The 22,695-nt window shown below is 38.0% G+C and overlaps 1 protein-coding gene across 2 annotated transcripts in view; it reads right to left on the bottom strand.

Annotated features, from left to right (window-relative positions):
* The window catches only part of LOC126814233 (neuromedin-U receptor 1), a 50,277-nt gene extending 27,789 nt beyond the window's left edge, over nt 1-22,488 (bottom strand). For both annotated transcript variants that reach the window (XM_050539267.2, XM_056099901.1), the window contains exon 1: nt 22,383-22,488. The gene's annotated coding sequence lies outside the window, so the exon portion shown is untranslated. The remainder of the gene's footprint in view (nt 1-22,382) is intronic.
* Nucleotides 22,489-22,695: the final 207 nt, after the last annotated feature.

Here is a 22,695-nt window from a genome sequence, read left to right on the forward strand (position 1 = left end):
CGTGAATAACGAAAAAAGGATGGCACCGATTTTGGGATACCTGCTATGAACACTATGAAATGGGGTTTAACTGTTCTGCTCTAATGAAGACGGGCATACGCCATCAGTCTGCTAAGAGAGAAATTGTGCCCAAACAGCGGTACTTTGACATACTATTATTTAGAATTCCAACTGCCAAGGGTTCTTTTACATGCACTCAAATCAAATAATTTGATTAAAACACAGATTCTATTTCAAAATTTTGTTTTACTTGTCGTTACTACACTAGGATCTGGAAGAATTGTTATATAGCCCACGTTCTGGATGATGTGAGGGGTAAGCCAATGAAACGGTTTTTGGTGTGAGGTGCACGGAACTGTGGGTAAGCCACTAGAAACAGCAACCCAATAGAAACATCAACACTGGTTGGTCAATCAAATGTCTGACGTCATAGGGTCAAAAGAAAGGCTTATGACAATGGCAAGCATATTATATACTAAACAGCAAAAAAACCCCCAAAAACCAACGTCCATACGATTTCAAAATCAGAGAGGCACTTTAATCAAATCATTCTAGAAAACGACTTACTAAATGGATCACAGCAATTTTTTGTGAACAGTATGTTGAAACATTAGTGATTAATTCATCACAATTCCAAGACATTACGAGAAGGTTTAGAGTCTGTACACAGTCTATACATCCACCCGATTAGATTTTATTAATACTTCGAGAAGGTATTTGTTGAGTAATAAAACCTTCTAGTAGTTTATCGAGGGCTGACCGTCCTTACCGCACGGTACAAATATTATCACCACTAGAAGCAACAAATTCCATTTATACAAATGAGTATTTAGGGGAATACTAACCCGAACCCTAACCCTAACCCTTTTAAGAGAAGTAAAAACTAAATTAGACCCAAGTTCAGTCTTTTAAAAAGGGTTAGGGTTAGGGTTCGGGTTAGTTATCCCCAAAATTCTCATTTATATAAAGCGGCCATTTTGGACTTCGGAAGCACCCGAACCTCGATAAACTACTAAAAGGTTTTATTTGTACCGTGCGGTAAGGACGGTCAGCCCTCGATAAACTACTAGAAGGTTTTATTACTCAACAAATACCTTCTCGAAGTATGTAATAAAATCTAATCGGGTGATACATCAGTATCTGGTGTGTCCACCGCGAATGCCAATAACAGCAGCGCAGCGTCTGTACATGGAGTGGACAAGATGATTGATGAACGCCTTTGGCACCTGGAACCACACTCTTAGAAAAGCCTGTGTTTGGACTCGGTACGACGTTATTAAGTCTCCTCTGAATTTCATCCCAAAGATGTTCAATTGGGTTTAAGTCCGGACTAAGGACTGGCCAGTGCATAACGTTAACACCGTTCTGCTGTAGAAATTCCTGAGTAACTCTGGCGGCGTGTGCGCGGGCGTTGTCATGCTGGAAAACGTTTTTTCGATGACGTGCGAAATGTGGTATGACGTGGGGTCTGAGAGCTTGATCAATGTACTGTTGTGTACTGCTGTGATGACACCTCCTCTCCCTGGACCAAGATTTTGGAACACCACAGGACCCACTCTCTGGTTCAGGCCGATTCCTCCCCAAACCATTATGCTTGGACCTCCCCATGAGTCTAGTTCCATGACACATTGGTCAGAATAACGCTGGCCACGTCGACGTACTGTATCGGTACTGATGGGTCTTCCGTGTGTTCTCACTGTCTGGCGTGCTGTCCCAGATGCCTGTGTGAAGGGATTCTGCACGTGCTGTTCGCATAACATGGCGGTCTTCTCGCCTTGTGATCATCCGTGGTGTTAGTGGCCCGAAAGCGTTGCTGAAGCCTGTAGATGGTCCGAGCATTGACCTGGAAATGATTGGCAACGGCTTGGATAGTGTGGCCAGCGTCGAGTCTTCCAAGCGCCTGGTTCCTCTGAGCTGTCGTGAGTCGTGGTATGCTGCTGACGTTGTAGTGTGAATGATTCAACCAGGTATGGGGGTGCATTTTATAGGGCTGGTACCGGTAAACGGCATCATGAGTTACATGAAAATCATGGAGAACACATTACCATCTCAGAAGTCAGGTTGCGTTTTTGAGAACGTTTCCTGGGTTCAATTCTGTGTTTGGTAAGGAGCCTTATTGCTCAGGTAAAGTTGGAGATGTGGTCACAAATATACAATAAAAACATTTGGCAAGTTTTATGCAATGCGTCTATTCAGAGTAACATACCAACCTGGCGTTTCTTTTGCTGCTTAGTATATATAGTTGAATCCGTCACTGCGGTGCTCGCGGTTGGAGTCGCGTTAGTGCCCTTTATATGAGTTAAGACGTGTCAAAACTAAGGGTCGTTTTTACACTAAAATTTGGATACGGGGGCAGGTTTTTTTTTTAAAGCTATACGAATGACTACGCAGAATCTCAGCTCCACAGGTTCAATCCCAGACAAGCAACAACCAGGGTTAATTTTTTATTTATAAATCATAAGTCCAATTTACAAAAAAATGGCATTAGATCTTTAAGCAATATCTCGTATCTTTGTCGTTAATATTTAAAAGATATTTTGTCATCTGTCTTTATGACTGTACAATATATCATACCTAGTTTAAACCTGTCAACAAAACAATTATTATTATGGTAATTTTTGCTAACGCGTAGAATTTTATACTCGTAAAAACATATTAAAACCCTGATAAAATCTGTTTAAATATTATAACAATGTAAATACCAGTATTTGTGTTCAAAACAAGAATCTATTATCGGGGGTATATTGGACAGGTCCCGTTACACTGCAAGTTATCATTCAGAAATACCTTAAATTGCCTTTTTGAGTTTGCACCCCCACACCTAAAACATTTAAGCAACGAAATATTGACATAATTACTAGAAATTTGTCTAGGACATAATATATACATAACTTTTTCCCGATGAAGCATGGGACAATGTCCCCAAAAACCTTCAACTCGCTCAGTTTGGCGTTCAATTACTCCTTGGCGCTTGGTATTGACAATGTTTATGAGCCACGCAAAACTGGATAATATAGTCGGAGATTTAAAAAAATGGCCTGTCACATATTTTGAAACGGTTGAAAATGCAGTCTTCCGAGTTCCGCTGGAAGTGCTGGGAGTTTTGAGTAATTGACATAAATCCAAGATGGCCACTGTATAGTCCGAATCTCCGAAATAGTTCATTTTAGAGCATGTCTTATGTGATAGGAAAATGGTATCAACGAGACTGTAATTGTTCGACTCCGGATCAACCTACCATGATGTTTGAGTATAAATTAAAATAAGGCGGATATTACCAAAATATGACCAGGGGTGCCGATTGAAGATTCTACTATAAAGGATTTCATTCCGCCTATGAAATATAATGAACGGAATCATTGTTCATGTTACCAGACAAAAGTCTTTGAAATGGACTTGAATTAATACAATGGATGGTGACAATACCCTTTAATGCTGCATATTCTGATGAAAGGTGACTGAATGCTCTCAGTGCCTATGCCTATAGTACACCATTGGTAAATATAAATAAAAAAAGGAAATGGGGTTTAACGTCTTATTGTTCTACTCCTACTGGGCTAATAAAGACGGAATATAAAAAGTTTACTTAACAAACAAGAATTATGATAAGTATTTAGTTACATTTATCATTGTTGCAATATGATTAAAATCAGACATTTATTCCGCCCCGGAAGGCCATCAACAGCAACCATTCAAGAAAACATTACCCGTGAGCATGACTATGTAATGATAACGTTGATGATTTCAATGTTCACGGTGCAATCTTCATAATATGTCAGCAGTTCAAAATACGTATTTTAGTTTTACAATTTGCCATTATCATTGCTACACAGTACCAGTGTTGAAATGCAGAATACACTATTCTGCACATTACACTTCTCTCAATTCTGCATTTTGCACCGTGAACATTGAAGTAATATTGGCAACGTTATCCTTCCATATATGACATGGTGATGGCTGATCGACGATTGACCACTCGACATATTTCACACGAGAGGGTTGAGAACATTATCGCCAACGAGTTAGGAATAACAAAAGTTTCTGCAAAATGGATTCCAAAGCTCTTGACTGCGGATCAGAAACGTGTCAGATTCTTGACGTCCCGTCACAGTCTGTGTCGTTTTGAAGCAGATCCTGATAATTGTTTGGCCAGATGTCTAGCCATGGATGAGACCTGATGGCTTCAGTCTTTTGGGATCCCAAAGGTATTTTCTTGATTGCAGATATTATGCTGACCTACTGAGACAGTTTCGTGAAGCTATCAAAGCTAAACGACGGGGAATGCTCACTAAAGGCGTCCTGTTCCACCAAGACATGCTCCTGTTCATAAATCGGTGATTGCCATGTCAGCGATTCATGACTGTGGCTTCGAACTCATCGACCATCAACCTTACTCACCCGATTTGACCCCGTCAGACCCGTTTCCAAAAATGAAAAAGGAACTAGTGGGTGGTCATTTTGCTAGTATTGATGGCATCGTGTCAGCTGTGAACTTTTTTGGCCGAAGTAAATTTCTTCTGGACCAGCATCCATGGCCTTGCAACATCGTGTAAACCTAGAAGGGAAACATCGATTTTGTACAGGTATTTCACAGATGAGGGGTTACCTACTAAAACGACATGAGTAACTATTAGTGATTTTTATGATCAGAAGTATTTTATTCTATTTCAAAGGCAGGAATGTTCAGGTGGGATCTGTGGTACCGCACTGTCATGTATAAAGCCATATATTCAAGATAGAACACAACAGGTGCAAATAAACAGGTCTGTGTCTCAACCCTGTGCTGTTACAATAGGTGTTCCACAAGGGTCTGTATTGGGACCTCTAATTTTTCTCTTATACTTTCTTCCAATTGGTCAAATCATAAGAAGACATGGGGTACATAAACATGGCTTTGCTGATGGCACCCAAATATATGACTCCTTTCAACACAACAACTATTTTGTTTCCAATGATTCTATCAGTAGACTAGAGTCTTGTCTTAATGACATTCGAGGATGCATGACCAGAAATAGGCTAAAACTTAACGATAACAAATCCGAATTTCTGGCCATATCATCAAAATCACAATCCGGTAAATTGTTTAAAGCGGATTCCATTGTTCTATATCTCCCAAGAAACAAGCTAAAAATCTTGGCTATGTGACGGATGAATTTATGTCCCCAGTTCCCCAAATCAATAGTATCACACGGAAAATGCATCTCCAAATGAGAGCTATTTCGAGAATACGCTCTAATCCTAATACTGATACGGGCCAGACTGGTGTTAGAGCATTAGTAACATCGCATGTGGACTGTGCAAATTCACAGACTACAAATAGCGCAAAAGAATACTGCACGTGTCATAACTATAGAACACAAAAATTTGATCATATATCAGCTAAGTAACAGAAACTCCATTGGTTTCAAGTTCGAAAGAAGGTTCAATTTAAAGCTCTTCATGTGATCGTAGCATTTTGAGGATTCCTAAATATAACATACGTTCTGGTGAATATGCTTTCTCCGTCAGAGCAGCTAAAATGTGGAATGATCTTCTAAAAACTCTTCGAGAGTCCTCTTCCATCCAGAGCTTTAAGGCTAACTTAAAAACATATTTATTTCAAAAATGGTATGAACTGTTTTATTGTGAATGCACTTCGAAACACTCATGTGTAATGAAGCGCTATATAAATCGAACAATAATAATAATTCTCGATCGATAAATTGTCAATACTCACCTTAAATAACCACGGGAATGTATTTTTAAGGCTTTACCTTCTCACTTTCTTACAACGACCTTGTGCCTAGTTTGTACTTCTTTATATCCTTTTGTGGGGAGCTACCGGCCAAAATAGCCGAAGTCATGTGAAATTGGATTTAACGTCCTACTTTTCGTCACAGTCTTTTAATATGACAGTGTTCTACCGTTGACGGTTCTATTTATACTATCTAATGATATACTAATCTCACAAATCTATTGAAAACGAAGCCCCGTATACCAATACAGACAATTCTGAACGTAAGAGACATGCTTCTGGTGGAAAGTACAGAAAATACAGCTAGCTATATTTAAGGCCCGGTCCCAGTGGCCGATGGACACAAAACGTATGCAAAAAGGACACAGCGGACGAGCAAACTTTCGGGGGTGGCTCCATTCGTTTTCATCCGCTCCAGGAATGGACAAAAGTGAAGAAAATTTGAGAAAACAGAACGGAAAAGAACGAACGTGGGAAGTATGTAGCGGGGATGTTAATGGATGTTCATCGGAAGCCTAGCGGATGAAAGCGGATGGAAGTGGATGACAGCTCCGACATCCTTCAATATATATACCAGATACATCCCAGATACAAACGCTTTGTCCGTTTTGAAAACTTTATCTACGAGATGCATACGCTTACATCCTTTCTATTTCCGTGCTACTAACGATGTATAAACGTTCCATGTACCTTATCATTCCTCCCTCTTTCCGTTTTCAGCTGGAGCGGATGTGAGTTGCGAGGATGCCCAGAGGATGCAGAGAGGATACAGTGGACGTTTAACGGATGATAACGGACATGGAACGTTTGGTGCTCGTATATGTCGCGCATTTACATCGTACACGGCAGAAAGTTCATCCGTTATAAAAGTTTTGTGCAGCTCAAAACTTTTTGTGCGGATGAAATCAAAGTGAACGGATGCTCGATGGATAGAGCGTATGAAACACGTATGCAATGAGTACACAACGGATGCATGGCGTTTTCAAACGGAGGGCACGTTTTTTTCCCGTTTTACATCCTCTGGGTATATACTAGAACAATAAAACTTTAATGAATTTAATCACATTGCATCAACTCTACAAGAAACTAACACGGAACTAAATCATTTCACGTGTTTTTCAACGTGAATTACAAATGATAGTTGCATGTAAATGTATCTCATTAATTATAATGTATAGCCTTTTCTAGCGGTCTCACAAGGAACTACCTGTACTAAATCATTTTACATGTTTTTCATACTGACTTGCAAATAATAATGGCATGTAAATGTATCTCATTTAATTATAATGTATAGCCTTTTTAACGATCTCACAAGGAACTACCTGTTTTTACTTTTAACAGACATTTTCTGTCTTGTGAGGTGGATGTTCAGATATAATCAACTTAATATTAAAATGTTTTCAGGGAGATAAATGTTTGCCTTTATATTCACTCCATGGGTTTGTATAATTGCATTATGCCAACGTATATGTCAATTATTGTAATATACCCCCACCCTTCTTTCTATGAATATCAAGTAAATCTATTTAGAAAGTCAAAGACAGGGTGCATAACTTTACATCTAAACGTCTAGGAATTTTTGTTCTCTTCTTTGATAATAAGTATCATGTGGAAATCAGATACATTCGAACATTCCCAAGAAACAGAATTTTTTTTTAAATCTTAATTTATTAGAGAGTGTTTAGGATACTGGGAAAAAGTTTGCTCTTTTGAATGCTTTTGCGGTCAAAACGAGTAACAGTAGGAAATCACAATGGCTTGAAAACAACACTGTTAGCAACTGTATGTCTCAGGTAGCCTAGACTGGCAGGGAAATGTTAGCATACCCTAGTCTCGTGGACCGTTTCTGGCATTCAGAATTCAGTCATTCAAATAGAAATGATGAGTTGCCAGGAAACGAAAAATGGCTATCGCATATTATTTATTCTTTTGTAGGTAATGAGAACATTTACAAGAGACTAAATTGATCAAAAGTAACAACCCATGAAGTAATTATCAGAAATAAATAAAATGTGATTGTCTTGTATTACTTCCTGGTGCTAAACATCTACAACGATAGCTGGTCGATTTATTGGAAATCGTTGAAATGGTCTGTGCAAAAATGTCAAGTCAGTTGAGTTGGACTTTTAGAGTGTGAACAAGATTCTTTAACGGGATCAGGGACCATAACTTTGACAGAACTTATCTGATATTGTTGAAAATCAATAGACTTCTTCGTCTCGTGAACACAAATACCGTGTACTATCTTCATGGAGGTGACGACAATATACGACCACATTCCATTATTGGCGTATAGAAAGTATAGCTACTGCAATGACTGGTTTAATTAATTTTCAATGAAAGTCACAAAGTTGGTGAGAATTGCTGAGTTTCAGTTTCGGAAAACATAAACTGATTAACCTTTGATAGAGATTGTACATTTCAAAGAAAAGCTTTCAAGCGGTGGATTCCGGTTGTTATCACCATTGTTTTCTGTTGGATATGAATGCTAAATGATATCTCTGACGTGGTGTAGATTGCAATCTGGCGTCGTCTGCTCCGGATATCATTAAGGTCATTTTGTCATTATGCGTAGAGGAAAATGTATTCATAACTGTTTGTAACGAACTTGAGCTTTATTTATAAGTATGTTTTTCTGTGTTATATAAATGACTTTATTGTCCATATTCATTATCTACTCTTTGCAGGACGCTCAGTGGTCGCCTGGTAGTTGGTGTTCAGAATATCAATATACGAATCGAAATAATATAGGATTAAATCAATATAACGTCAGAGCAGCCCCCTACCAATTTTACATTTTACAATGTCGTCCTATATCTTCGTTATACTGGACGGTCAATCAATATTTCTTGCACACGGCCCAAAGTGGCACATAAAAAAATATAAACCCCGCAATTCTAGTTGTCATCAGTTGTCCTGGGATTTTCCTCTTTAAAATGTCGAAATTGTTCAAATATTGTCGTGTATTATATCTTAATTAATTAGTCTAAATTCAGATGACATACATACATGGATCCACCAATTTATACAACTAAGTTATAAATGCATTAATTGGACTTCAAAAGTTATACCCACCGGCACTGTTTATTCAGAAAGGTATCTGAGTGCTATACGTTGGTTAAATCTAAATCAGTTTGGTGAATATCAGTTCCAGTTGTTGTGGAATCAAGCCAATATCAACCGACTTAATATAGGTGCAATAATTGAAAACAAAAGTAATAAAGATTACACCCCTCCGATTTTCATTGAAATCTGCCATGGGGGTATAATTTGATATAAAGAAAGCTGTAATTAAAGGGGAATTATTCAAGAGCTAAATCTGTCTATTTCAATTATTAATTATAGACATTTATTAACTTGCCAAGACCGCAATCAACTCTCAATGCCATCGGATGCTTTAGATTTTCAACAGATTTAAATACGATTTGCGATTAATTATTTAATTTACAAATGGATTATCGAGGCTTTGTTTATATCGTCGCTACGAAGGCAATGAAAATCGAGACTTCGATATTCAAGAAACAGTAATAACTTCGCTCAGAATAAAGTAATTTGACTGAAATTTGCATTACATTCCCTTTTCATTATCTCTGTTTAAACTATTATGGCGATAACGGTCAACTCTCCATCTAAATCTCAAATAATGTAATTTATACCCATGGGGGTAAACTATTAATGTTACACTAATATCAAATGTCTTGTGGCAGTTTACATCACTGAAGATGAGGACACTTGGCTTGCCACCGGAGCGATGGTAAACTGACCTCAACCAATAAAAGTTCCATCATTAAGGCCCGCAAAAAAGGGTTAAATAATAATTTATAGATAATAAAAGTATTTTGTTAAAGATACATTATGAGAGATTCGATAACGAGTTGGCAGTTCTCACTATAATAGTTAAAAACTAGATAATGTAAAGGCAATTTGCTGAAAATTTCATTCAAATTGATCCACTATGAACCGAGAACTAAGCGATTGAAATTTCTGCCTAGCTTCGATCATCATTACTAAAGTCAGTACGATAAACAGCATAGTCTCGATTATCCAGTTAATCGTTAAATCGTGAAGGAATGTTATGGAGTAAATCAGTTCATAATCCACTAAATATCGCAGGCTAGCGATGCCATCTAGAGTTGATTATGGTCTGGATAAGTTAATTAATGTCTAATTAATAATTTAGATAACATTTTAGGCCTAAAGAAAGGCCTGCAAGCTCTTGCATAATGTATGTTTAAGGTAAAGCATTTAAGCCCCAAAAATGATTAAAATCGATCAATTCTTACTGAGGTTAATAGTTATTTACGCTTATATTTAATACATATACAGTAATAATAATAATTGTCCTGTGTTTCGTACAACTAGCCAACTCAGTCTTTATGAAGGTTCTTTATGAAGGTTATCTCATACACTCAGATGTGCTTAATTAAATATTAACAACAGCCTTTACAATAAAATAGTAGGTCTTTTATGTCGTCACCCTGTCCGTCGGTTCGTTCCTCAACCGTGTGTGAACACGATAGAGGCTACAGTGCAGTTCTGGGGTCATTAGAGAACGAATTCTATCGATATCCAGAGTTCCACGATCTTCCGTACCAGAACTATGCCACTTTTACTGCAACTATAATATATTTCAGCTGTTAACAAATAAACAAAAACAATATTATGCTTAAAAAGCTAAATCGCTAATTATTTGGGACCTAGAAATTGACTCAAATTTGTCGCAACGCGTATAATAATGAATTATAAATGTATATAAACTGATTTACATTCAGTCTTTCTGTTTTTACTCTAATCTTTAATCAGTTATGTTCGGACAAATACGCCAGAAATATCAATCGAATGGCAATCTCTAGCGTCTGGTTATTCCAGTCTACACCGATAAGAATATCGAGTCACAGTTTGACACACTGATCTATCAGTGGTTTGACATAACTTGTGGAATATGTCTAGCCTCGTTCTTCGAGGCAATTGTTATAAATGGTGCTGAAACACATTATGGTACACGATTCGTGTACCAATAGTAAAATGTTTATTTTATCTTAAATATCGGATATTCACATTTCGTTCTTGTAATCAGAGAGGTGTCTGAAGCGAAACTGTTTATGTTCATATTTATGTTCATATTTCATTTTTACCACCCAAAAGCATGATATGTCCTTATTGCAAATGAAATGAATCTAACTGAACATACTCCTCGCAGTGTTTCGTTTGATTAGACCTAATCCTACTTGACGCTGCTGTGATGGAAGCAAATTTCTGTTCCAGATTATGACTGGTCAATAGTCCGATTAACAACCAATAGCTAACTGCGTAACAACATCATTACGCTTTAAACAGAGCTCCAAATTGGACCAAATATGTTTACAGAACGTTACGCCATGACTCACGACGCCGCTGTACTTGGGATAGATTTGATTGAACGGGAAGAATAGGCACACTCCCTCAAAAGCTCAAGTATCAGAAGTCAATCCAGCAATGGCCAGAGAGGGATTTATCGGGCCATTGCTTCAGGAATACGCCAACTGAATGACTTTGGAACAACGTCTGTGTTTTTATGCATTTGAATTCGAATTTAATATTTCAGATTTTTCAATTTATTTCTACTGTTCGCGTTCCTTTAGAAAAAAATAACTGTACCCAAGAGTAGAGAAATGGCGGAATATAACCACAAAGACGAATATACAGAGAAGGAATGTCGGCTTTAAATATTTCAAATAGTTAACATATTATTATCAGGGATTACCCATCGCGGTAACTCAATTGACGTCAATCTCAACTATCCTATATTGTTTCTTAGAAGTTATTCTTTTGTTATTTAGATGGGAGTTTTTCTTTTAGAATAATTCATATCTTTCCGTATGAGAAATTGGTGCAAAACAGGTGAAACCATTTATTGATCGGCTAAATTTCTCTATTGTATGCTTGAGAGGCTAATGTTCGTCGGTGGTTCAACATCCAATTCGCCATGTCAATATCCCGAGATTAACACTTTACCTATATGCCACTCTCTTCCTCCATTTTGTCTCTATCCTTCCTAAACAATAGATATAATATGATCGATTTTAGTCCTTTGATCACGTCCGGATACTGGCGTTTCCACTTACTCTTCTAATTAAGGGTTTGTTTTATCCGGGCTATCAATTTGCACAACCACCCCAACCACTAGAGAAGCCGGAACGGGCTTCTTCATTTTTGTCTTAAAGTGGGTTGTTTATGCACATCTAAGTATACTGTTTTATCACAGTTCTCTTTGAGGTCTAATTTTAGCTACTGATTAAATAAAGGACAAGTGAGGGCAGTTGAACAGAAACTCTTTAAATATGAATGTTGTTAGAACGAGAAACATCTTGTCAACAACAATAACCCTATACCGATACTGTGCGAATTAATCGGTGACCTGTCTGAGAAAGGAGTAAAACAAAGGGAAGAAGCCACTAACATCACATCCTGGCATTAAATTAAGTAGATTTAATCTAATTTTAATTTGACATCGTATTCATTTTTGTTTCTTTTGAACAATAGTTCTCCTGTTTTAATTAGTTGTGTCAGCGGTCAAAGGCTGGGAGGGGGGATTTTTATATTCGGGTTAAACTTGTGTCTTTACAGTCGCACCTTTTGTTACACCTCATATTAAAACACAATATTAATGTTTACACGACTTTATTATGAAAGGCCAAAATTTCAGAAACATTCGGTGGCTACATCTAATATTGTGACAGACATTTGGTCACCAAAAACAAGCCTGACAAAAATCATGTATACATGTATACTTACCGCTAAATGCATATAAATAGGATGACAACCTTTAATATGCCAAGTGAAAAAAGCGACAAGAAAACATAGAATTAAGACTATGTGGCGTGGTTGTGCACGTTATCCTAATAGACTGTACCCGAATTCACCAATAAACTGGGTTCAAACAATATTTTTCTGAATGTTCCAAATTTTGCTATTACAAACGTTCTTTGAATGCATGTTTTGAGATGGATTCATGACTCACAAGGTAAGCCGAGCTACTCGCAACAAAGGACGAGTTCAGATTTTGACCAACTCCAGTGGGGCAAGATCTATTATAAGAGGTTCCGCCCACGGGAGATGGCGAAACATATATTTCCTCAAGCGATCGGAAATCTTGCCAGCTCGCTTCAATACCCTATGCTCGGGATGCATAGGGGGAGAATGATTCCCCGATTTCCTCAAATGAAAGGAATCCTGACTGGAGCCACTGTCCTATAGTACACCTTGTTGGTCTGGATGTACCGTTTGTTATATCTCGGGCTAGCGCGCTTGTGACACCCGGGACTTAAGTTGTAACCCTCGATTTCATTTTATAGTGTAGTCAGCGCTTATCTGCCTATTCCCCGCGGACCTGGTAATTTAACCTATTTCAAAGAGCGGGGTCCCCTTATTGCAAAAACAAACCCTTATTGCAAAAATAAAACAGAACAACATTGTTACGATACCTGACACGAAATAATCATTGATTACATATTACTCCCTAGGCTGCAAACACAATATTCTACAAATTTCGTCTGTGAGTTCCCAAGAAACTATCTGGCGCCAGAAAATTATTTCTAATGAAAATTAAGTTCAGAAAACACGCGCGCAAAAATTCCAAACGTTTACCACAGTACATTTAGATATGATTCAACGCTGTAGTAAAATCATAGAAAATGAATTTATATCTAAAATAACAAGTAACTCTACTTGTAAAGTTTCTGGCAAGTGAGTACAATGACCCTCAAGAATAAAACTTCTGAAGTGAAAAATATTATATATCACCCGTCCACTTGTACATGTGATTTCAACACCCTATTGCTGGCTTATACTCAGCCAACAGATCTATCAACCCACATGTCATACTGATATTGTACATATCCTTCACCTTATAGACTACATGCTATATTTATGTCTGTATTTTAACTAAACATAAGTAAACAAATAGTGTGTATACTGTTGTATACATCTATATTAATACCGTCAACAACCCTTCAGTATCCAAACATGTTTTGCCAATTTTATAGCGAAACTACATTTAATTTCCATTCCGTGTATTCGCGGGGTCACAAAGCAATAAAAAAAGAAAAGATATGTTGGTATAATTTTATTTATGATGAATGTTTGTTTGTTGGGTGTCCATTTTATCCACTTTGGTCGTTTCTATGAAATATATAAACAGTTAAAGTCTAAACCATTCATTTGTACGCACACGGCTATCGGGAATTGATGGCCCATTCTTTTGTGCATTGATATACCAAATAGAGAAATGCTAATCAGAGACAAGGGTTACGTCATGGGTTTAAGTTTGTGGGACTTCCCGAGTTTTTGTGCCATCTTTCAAACTGAAAATAATCATGTGGTTTCCAATGCTATGATCATTATCGTAATTTACTTACCAACCAGTGTCAAACATAATACCGTGGTTCAATTATACTACAAATCGGGTCTAGCAATTTCCACAAATCCCAAAATTATACAGCGTCGGGGACTGGGCGGATCCGGGAGGGGGGCGGGGTCTCCTAAAGATATATAGATATTTGTGCCCTCACGGGATCTTGTTTCTCGCGCAAAATCAGTGGTCACCACGCCCCCCTGATCAGAGAACACAATATTTACGTAAACCACAATTGTTGAAATTCGATAATTTTTTTGGCCTCGCACTCTCATTATAAATTATACATTTATATGGGAGTGCATGCAGTGCCCATTGGAAATATATGTTCTTTGGATACCAGCAGAGCCATATAAATGTACTGGATCCTTAGTTCTGGATTGAACTACGTTTGTGCTGTATCATCGCATGTATAACTACTCATATAATAAGAAAGACATTAATCGCGAAATCAACCAACAGAAAAGAGTATCAGAACATGGTAATTATAACCGTGTAGGTTATAGTAGTTATATATGTTATAATTTTAAATCTAGAATATTTCAGATAATATTTTAATAATTTTAAAAGTGAAAGCTTTTAAACTGAGTCAGGACAATAACTATTCCACTTCTTCAAAACTTTAGTTGTGTCTCTGTGCTACATTAAAAGGTGACTAGCCAAGGGTGAATTTAATGTTATGTAATGCTAATGACCTGTTAATTTATTATAATCCCTTATTGTTTTATAGAACTTGTTTATAAAACTTTTATAGATAGAAAGTAGATATGGACTGTCTGGTGGGCATCCCATCGTATGATTAACCTATTATTTACCATTGTTTTATTTATTATATTGTAAAGTATTACACCAATGCTTGTTTATTTCAACCCTTGATCTCGACAAGTGATTAGAAGTAATTCCATATAAATATGTGATTGTACCTGAGTCTTTTAGATCTATCCTACTATCCGCGGTCCTGTAATTATATGTAGATAATTATTATTATAAGCCTTCAGTATTAAAGAATTAAAGAACCATTCCAGATTCCTGTAATATTTGAAGGACCCCTTGGTCACATGATCATCATGGTCGATATAATTATTACTGATATATCCTTTATTGCCAAGTATCCTTTGTCTTTATATTTAAAATGGACACTCAGCACGATATACCATCTTCACATTACCAGGAAATTACTAAGACATTATCCGAAATTATTCGAGAGTGGTGATTGGGAGAACGATGTCGTGGTCTAAATTCACGTCTTGTGAAACTGAAAAATAATTAACCAACCAGGTGCCATTTTAGAGATCTACCAACATATATTCAACCCAGGCCTGTAGCCAAGGGGGGGGCCTGGGGGGGGGGGGGCGAAGCCACCCCTGGAAATAATCTTGCCCCCCCTGACAAAAAGTTGTCGACCATATTTATAAATTACCTATGTATGATTTGAATATATTTCTTGAAAAACACTCAGAATAGTTCGTTCTTAGAACATATAATTGTCGATTTCTATGCTTAGAAACTCGTTTACAGCTACTCAATTTTCCAAATTTTCCGGGGGAGACCCCCGTACCCCCCGCAAGAATGACCCCCCCCCCCGGACCCCCCTACCGCAGGGGCTGCCCCCCCCCCCTGCTCAAGCAAGCTGCCTAAGGGCCTGATTCAACCGTAACTAGCTCAGAGCAACGAGGGGCGGGAAGTGTTCTCAGGGGTGCTGTAAAATTGACGGACAATGTATATCCAATCCATGTCGACAATTTTTTCGCAGGGGTCGGGGTGGTTACGGGCCTGCGAGAACCACCATCACAAGCCGGTTCAAATAGAATGACAGTACTATATATAGACAAGAATATAAACATGTAATAACATGCATATGTTATAATGCAGTCCTGTTATAAAGTTATTCATATTAATTAACATAAATTAAGATAGTCGTTATATAGATCAGTTATGGTTATGCAAGTCAATTATCGCCATGGGCACATCTCTGTATAGTTTGTTTGTAGATCGATGTTGCTACGAGCGTTATGGTTTGTGCACTTTGGTTTGGCAAGCAGCCCTGTGTCGGGGTTTGGTTCGGTTCCTGGTGGATAAGAATCGAGTTGAAAAAAAATCTATTTTATTGGTTGTCATATAGTTTACTTTGTTATCATTTCCTCTACGTGTATTCAGCGGCGGAGCCAGGGTTTAAAAAGTGGGGAGGTCTAACTGGTGGATTGTATTGACGTCGGAGCCCCGGCGTCAGCACGCAATCCACCGAAGCCCCCCACCCCCCCTGAAAAATTTAAAATCTAGATGTTCGGAGATTAAATCGAAGACCATTTTTGATGTCTATATCTGCACGGAATCAGGTCAATTTTTACTCCACAAACACTTTTTTATTCCATATTTATCGCCAGTAAGTTGATTGTAATTATGTATGTGGAAGCTTTCTATATCGCGCTCGCTGCTGTCCATGACAAATTTCTCCAGATGCTCGTCCAACATCCGCGCATGAAGGTACGAATTCACGATTTTTAACTTGCTGTGAAATCGTTCACATGATGCAATATCAAATATCAAAAAATGAGTAAAAGAATGGTCGTCTCATGCTCGTGGGTGCTTGTCTATACCATACCGCACGCTCGTCGTTTTGGCTTTGTCTATAGAAACTCCACGAGAGGTGGCTTTTGAGAGTGGTAACTGCATCAACTGCAGTAGCCAAATTCATATTATCGCGATGCAGATATTCGGAGGCATACTTAGACTGTTCGAATATATCTCTTAGTACTGTTGTCTTCAGAACAAATTCAAAAGTAACAATTTGTATAGTTCCTCTATAGGAACAGTCTCTGGTCGGACCGATCGTATTTTTGCACGAATCCCAAGATCCATATTTTCGAAAAGTGCCAACCGTCGCTCAGCCGGTGCGTGTACATAGTGTTTTTCGGCAACTCAGTTATTATTAATATAAATTTGTCATATCGTATTTAATTGGATATATATCTTTTTCAATCTTTATTCGGTTTACTTAGATCTATAAAGTACTGTATTTTTCCATTATGCGAGCTACCAGTATACTTGAAAAATGTCAAAAATCTAAGGCACCGAGCCAACCCGTATACAAAGTCAAATCCCCACACTAGCTAATTCAATAACTGCGTTCAGATTACATCAGTGATTCAACAATATCCCTGAAACACATCCGATTGAAAGGGATCAGACGAAAATGGATAGATACTGAAAGACAGACTTTGTAAGTGGTTCGTCTAGTTTATCGAGAGCAATCCGCGATACTCAATGATATGAAAAGATAAAAATCGCCTCTGCAAGATAGTATGTTACCAGTCTCAAAGTGAGAGCTAATATCTTCAATTTATTTCAAGCATTGGTTGCGATAAGCATGTTTATAACATGCGTCGATTATATTTATAGTGGGCATTATCATTAATCAAAACGAAATGATATAATATCGCCAATTCTTTTTTACAAAGTGTATAATTGTGAGGCATTGCCTTCGACGTTACTAGGTCGCCACGTACACTCAAACGGCAAGTTTATGTAAATTCGAAGGTTTTTGGGTTCCCCATTTTCTTTAGTTGTCAAGTACATGATCTTTAACGATGCCAAGGATTCGTAATGGCTATATATATATAAATACACTGAATTCATTTAATCGAGGAGAATACATAACTTAATTTTTTTCTTTATATACGACCACGTGTTAGCGATGTCGTATATTCTCATTACCCCTAGCCACCAGGTCTTGTAGCGGAGACCGGGCTAGTTCTACCATTTTATCTGACTATTAAAAACTATGCGATATAATTTCATCGGATTTCTCCCATTTGAAGGGAATATAGTTACCCTTCGTAAACCACCAACAAATCCAGTGTACTACCGGGAACATAAGAGGAATCAGTTTCCAAAAGAAACAATTTGAAAGGGCCACACTTACCCCAACTCGGGACAAGTTCAACCGCCCCTGGGGCCAAGTCAACCATAATAATAACAATAATAATATGCTCATTTATATATAGCCAAATCCACAAAACGTTCTGCTATATATGAAAACTATATACACAACTTCATTGGCTCTAGCGGCAACAGCAAATAATCTTTGTCCAAAGGTTGCACGTTTTCATTTTTGCTACCACTTGTTGGTTGAGACTGTTTGAACGTATCTGTCTTTTTGTAATATACTGTTGAATTAATTCACAGATTACAATAGTTTAATCTGGATAGAATTAATAGTCACGCAAGAGCTCAAGCTGAATCCTGTGTGAGAAGATTGCGGATGGAACTGGTATTCTTCAGATAGCAGTAGCATTTTCTACACAGATCATCAACTTATTTTGTGAAGCTCAGGCCACTATACAATAGTGCACCTAATTTTTTTACAACTGATGATGGCGGAAATTCAATATCTCCCATGTCCAATTTAAGTCCGAGATGTCTGATAATCGAGTGTTGAGACCGAATTTATCAGATTTATCAGCAGTTAGCTTCAAGCGATTTGAATTCATCCGGGTTTTATTTTGTCCATTACGTGTAGCCATTTTTGTAAGTACTTTTGATCTGATCCAGGAATAAATGAATAAAGATGGTGACATAGATAATTTTGATTTAGAACATCTCCAAGCTGTTTGTATATATGGTAAATAAAACAGGTCCTAAAACAGAACCTTGAGGAACACCACACCCTAGAGGAACACGTTCTGATTTGTCAGAGTTGGCAAACACAGATTGATGGCGAAATGACAGATACGATATAAACCATTCCAAAACAGCACCATTAATACTAAAGACTTTCTGAAGACGGAAAAACCGTTTTTAGAAGTCTGTTGTGTCGAAAACCGTCGCTAGCTTCTACTTACACTTCTGTATTTGAACCCAATAAAGAAAAACATGCAATGTGTAATATAAACACAAATATGACAACGGGTAATGTGTAGTACTGCATTACAAACACTTCAATAAAGGTGTTTTAGTGTTCCAAGTGTTTTTTGCGAAAAAGGCAAAATCTAGTCCTCTTCACAGTCACAGTTATGCCATAAATATGAGTCATATGACAGCATACCATGCGTGTCAGCACAATCTTCGTTAGTCCACATTATCCGCGTTTGGTTGGATATGCCCTTTGAATTTGAAACCACCCCAGTGAGCACGGTCGAACTTTCTCCTTCCCGCCACTTTAAGGAATTAAATAACGCCTCCTCCCCACCTCCATCATTCAGAGAATGTATTTGCATTCTAACATCTATTTACGTAGTATGCATCATATGGGGAAGAACCAGTCTTGGCTAATTGTAAGTGACATAGAGAGGACTTCAACCAGGGGGTATAAATGTTACTTATGATAGCAAAAACGGGGTTTCGTATCCCACATAAACAGCAGACGACCACCAAATGACCGATTACTGGGAACCGTTTCCTAGTCACAAGATATCGCCGATAGTTGGACTTGCCCAAGGGTCGAACTAGGCACTCATTCTTCAGTGGTAAATTTGCAGGGATAACTAGTAAGGGATAAAGGTGGTCACTTAGCGTTTTCATAATTAAAATGAAATCAAATGGGGTTTAAAGTCCCACTTTTTGCTCTAGATGGGCTAATGAAGAAGGGCATACGCCATGCAGTGTGCTATGGGGAATAATTTTTGCCAGGACAGCGGCACTATGGCCTACTCTTATATCGAATTCCAACTGTCAAGGGTTCTTTTACGTGCACATCGTATACGGGACCTCGGTTTTTCGTCCCACCCGAAAGACTATACATTACCCCTTGTCAAACTCTACATAGTACACCAGTGACACAGAGAAAACATGCCGAAAAATCCAGAGGAACTTTCTCAGTCAACACAGGACCTCGAGGTTAGCGAGCCAACGTCTTACTCACAGAACTACCGTGCTTTCACAAAAACAATTCCGAAGTCTGATTGATAGTACTCTATCTACTCAATACATTGTTGACCGACTTTCATCAAAGTTTCAGGAATGCAGTTAGTATTATGATGATGATGTTACGTATGACTGTTGTACAGAAGCCGATAAATACCCCTACACCCCTTTTTGCCTTCGCGACAATTTGTTGAAAATTTCAGTCAAATTGATCCACTCTGAAATCTAATTTAGCGATTGAATTGTCGGCCTAGCCTCGATCATCATTACTAAAGTCGGTACGATATAAAAAACATAGTCTCGATTATCCATTTCATGAATAAATCCTGAATGACAGTTGAGCAGCAAATCGGATCCTATTCTGGTAAATATCGCTGGCTAGCGAATGACATCGAGACTTGATTATGGTCTGGATAAGTTTATTAATGTCTAATTAATGATTTAGATAACATTTCAGGCCTAAAGAAAGACCCGCAATAGGCAGATTTAGCTCTTGCATAATGTATGTTTAAGCCCCACCGATGTCATCCCTCTCAGTGATTGTAGGGACCGAGCGAATATTCACTGCTGATCAGTGTGTCTAATTCGCTTTGCTGTGTAATAATTTATCATCATTAATCAGCTTTTAATCATACTAATTACTATGGAAGCCTGAAACGGTCTTTTTGCAATCCAGACTTCTCGTTCCCCTGTCCCTCGACTTTCAAAATCCGCGGCGGGACGTGGAAATTGTAAAATGACCCCAACAGGCTTCCACAGTACCATTGTAAACAAGCCTTATTTTGGCAGTCTATAAATTCAAGAATTAGAGTTTTAAAAAGTTGCTACTTGAGAAATGTAGAGGTTTGTAAGATCAGTAAGTTTGTAGATGACCCTAGTATAGCATGTTTTAACTGGACATGGGTGTTTTATATAAATTAATAAGTTTGTAGATGACCATAATATAGCATGTTTTAACTAAACATGATTTGTTTTGATAAGACGCTGGCTCGCTAGCCTGGGGGTCGGGTGTTCGATCCCTGCATTGGCCGAGAAAGTCCATCCAGATTTTCCGGCGTTGTTTCTCTTTGTCAGTGATGCAGGACGGAGGGCCTGACAAGGACAGCTGTCTAGTCGTTCGGATGGGACGAAAAACCGAGGTCCCGTGTACATATTGGCGTGCACGTAAAAGACCCCTTGGCAGTTGGAATTCGATACAAGAGTAGGCCGTAGCGCCGCTGCACGGGCAAAATTTCCCTCATAGCACACTGTATGACGTATGCCCGTCTTCATTAGCCCAGTTTAGGAGCAGAACAGTAGGACGTTTAACCCCATTTCATTTCATTTCATATCACTTTGTTTTTATAAATTTATAACAATATTGCTACTTTAATAGCGTGAAGTCGAGATGACAAGAAAAAATCAGTGCGAAGACAAGAAGCCGCGTCACTTCTTAGTTTCCCATTCATCACTTCCTGGCTTAGCTTCGCTATTAGTCTATATCCGTCTTGGGCAGTCCGAAAGAAACCGATACCGAAGTATAAACAATAGGAGTGCGCATCCCCCCCATCCCCACACACACAGCCGCTTCTCTGTCTCCAGTTGATGGATAAACTATATTATTATGACACTCCACCTCCCGCCCATTTTTGTGAATATGAAAGCCTATAGTAAGGCTAATAATATCGGTCAACAAGTGAGAGCCTGAGGGACAATTGTTTTTTTAAAAACCATAACCGAAGATTCTTTGAGAAAGTAGATTATTCAAATACTTAACCAAAATGTCAAATTTATGTAGATCAAAACATAAGATCTTTTACGGCTGAGAAACCAAATCTACGTCATTAATTTGACTTAAGTCCTGTCACATTTAATACTTTGACGGTAATATAAAAACAATCATCGGTAGCGTAGCAGCCAAAACTTCCTCCATTAATTAACCTACATTGTCACAGGAGCGTGGTGGGCGCTGATTTTGTATGAAGATCTAGATCCCGTGCAACCAAGCGAAAATAAATTTCGGCAGAAAGTATGACCAGTCACAATTAGTGACCCTATAGATTTAAAACCAAACATGGATTTCTTTTATCTTTACATAATGATATTAAAATTTTATGGAAACAACGAACCCATTCAAATAAAAAAATGATGATAAAAGGGCTATGCGTTTATTTTTTTGAAGAGTTTATTATGCCCGGTTGGCTACATCCTCCAAGAACAGCTAGCGGCGCCGAACAACTGCGAAACTGGAATACAATTTTTGCATAGAAAACTGTCGTCTGTGATAAATTAGAAGTGATAACGGGTGTTCTGGTAAGAGTAAAGTTACCCTGTCCCCCTGTCCAATATATCGTCACTAAAGCTGGCATCACAAATAATTATTGACAAGGGCGTAAAAGGATAAAAAATACTCACTTGCTTGATTCTTCAGAGACCAACCAGTCGTTTAAATACTGTTTAACTTAATGTCAATTCAGAGATATAAAGTCACGTCTATTATTTTGATAGAACACAGTCTGAATATATAGACACGTTTATCAACTCAGCCTCTTATGTCTTTAACATGTATAACTGTTAATTTAAGTGATGCGCATGTTAGCTCGCTCGTATACAGCAATATTTATTGTACTAACTAAAAGTACGTCTGCATTATTAAAGGACGTATCGAGTATATTTCTAATTGAAATTTGAGCCCATAATATGAAAATCATTGTAGTAGATTAATAGC

This window comes from Patella vulgata, chromosome 3 (genome assembly GCF_932274485.2).
Source record: "Patella vulgata chromosome 3, xgPatVulg1.2, whole genome shotgun sequence".
Taxonomy (NCBI): domain Eukaryota; kingdom Metazoa; phylum Mollusca; class Gastropoda; family Patellidae; genus Patella; species Patella vulgata.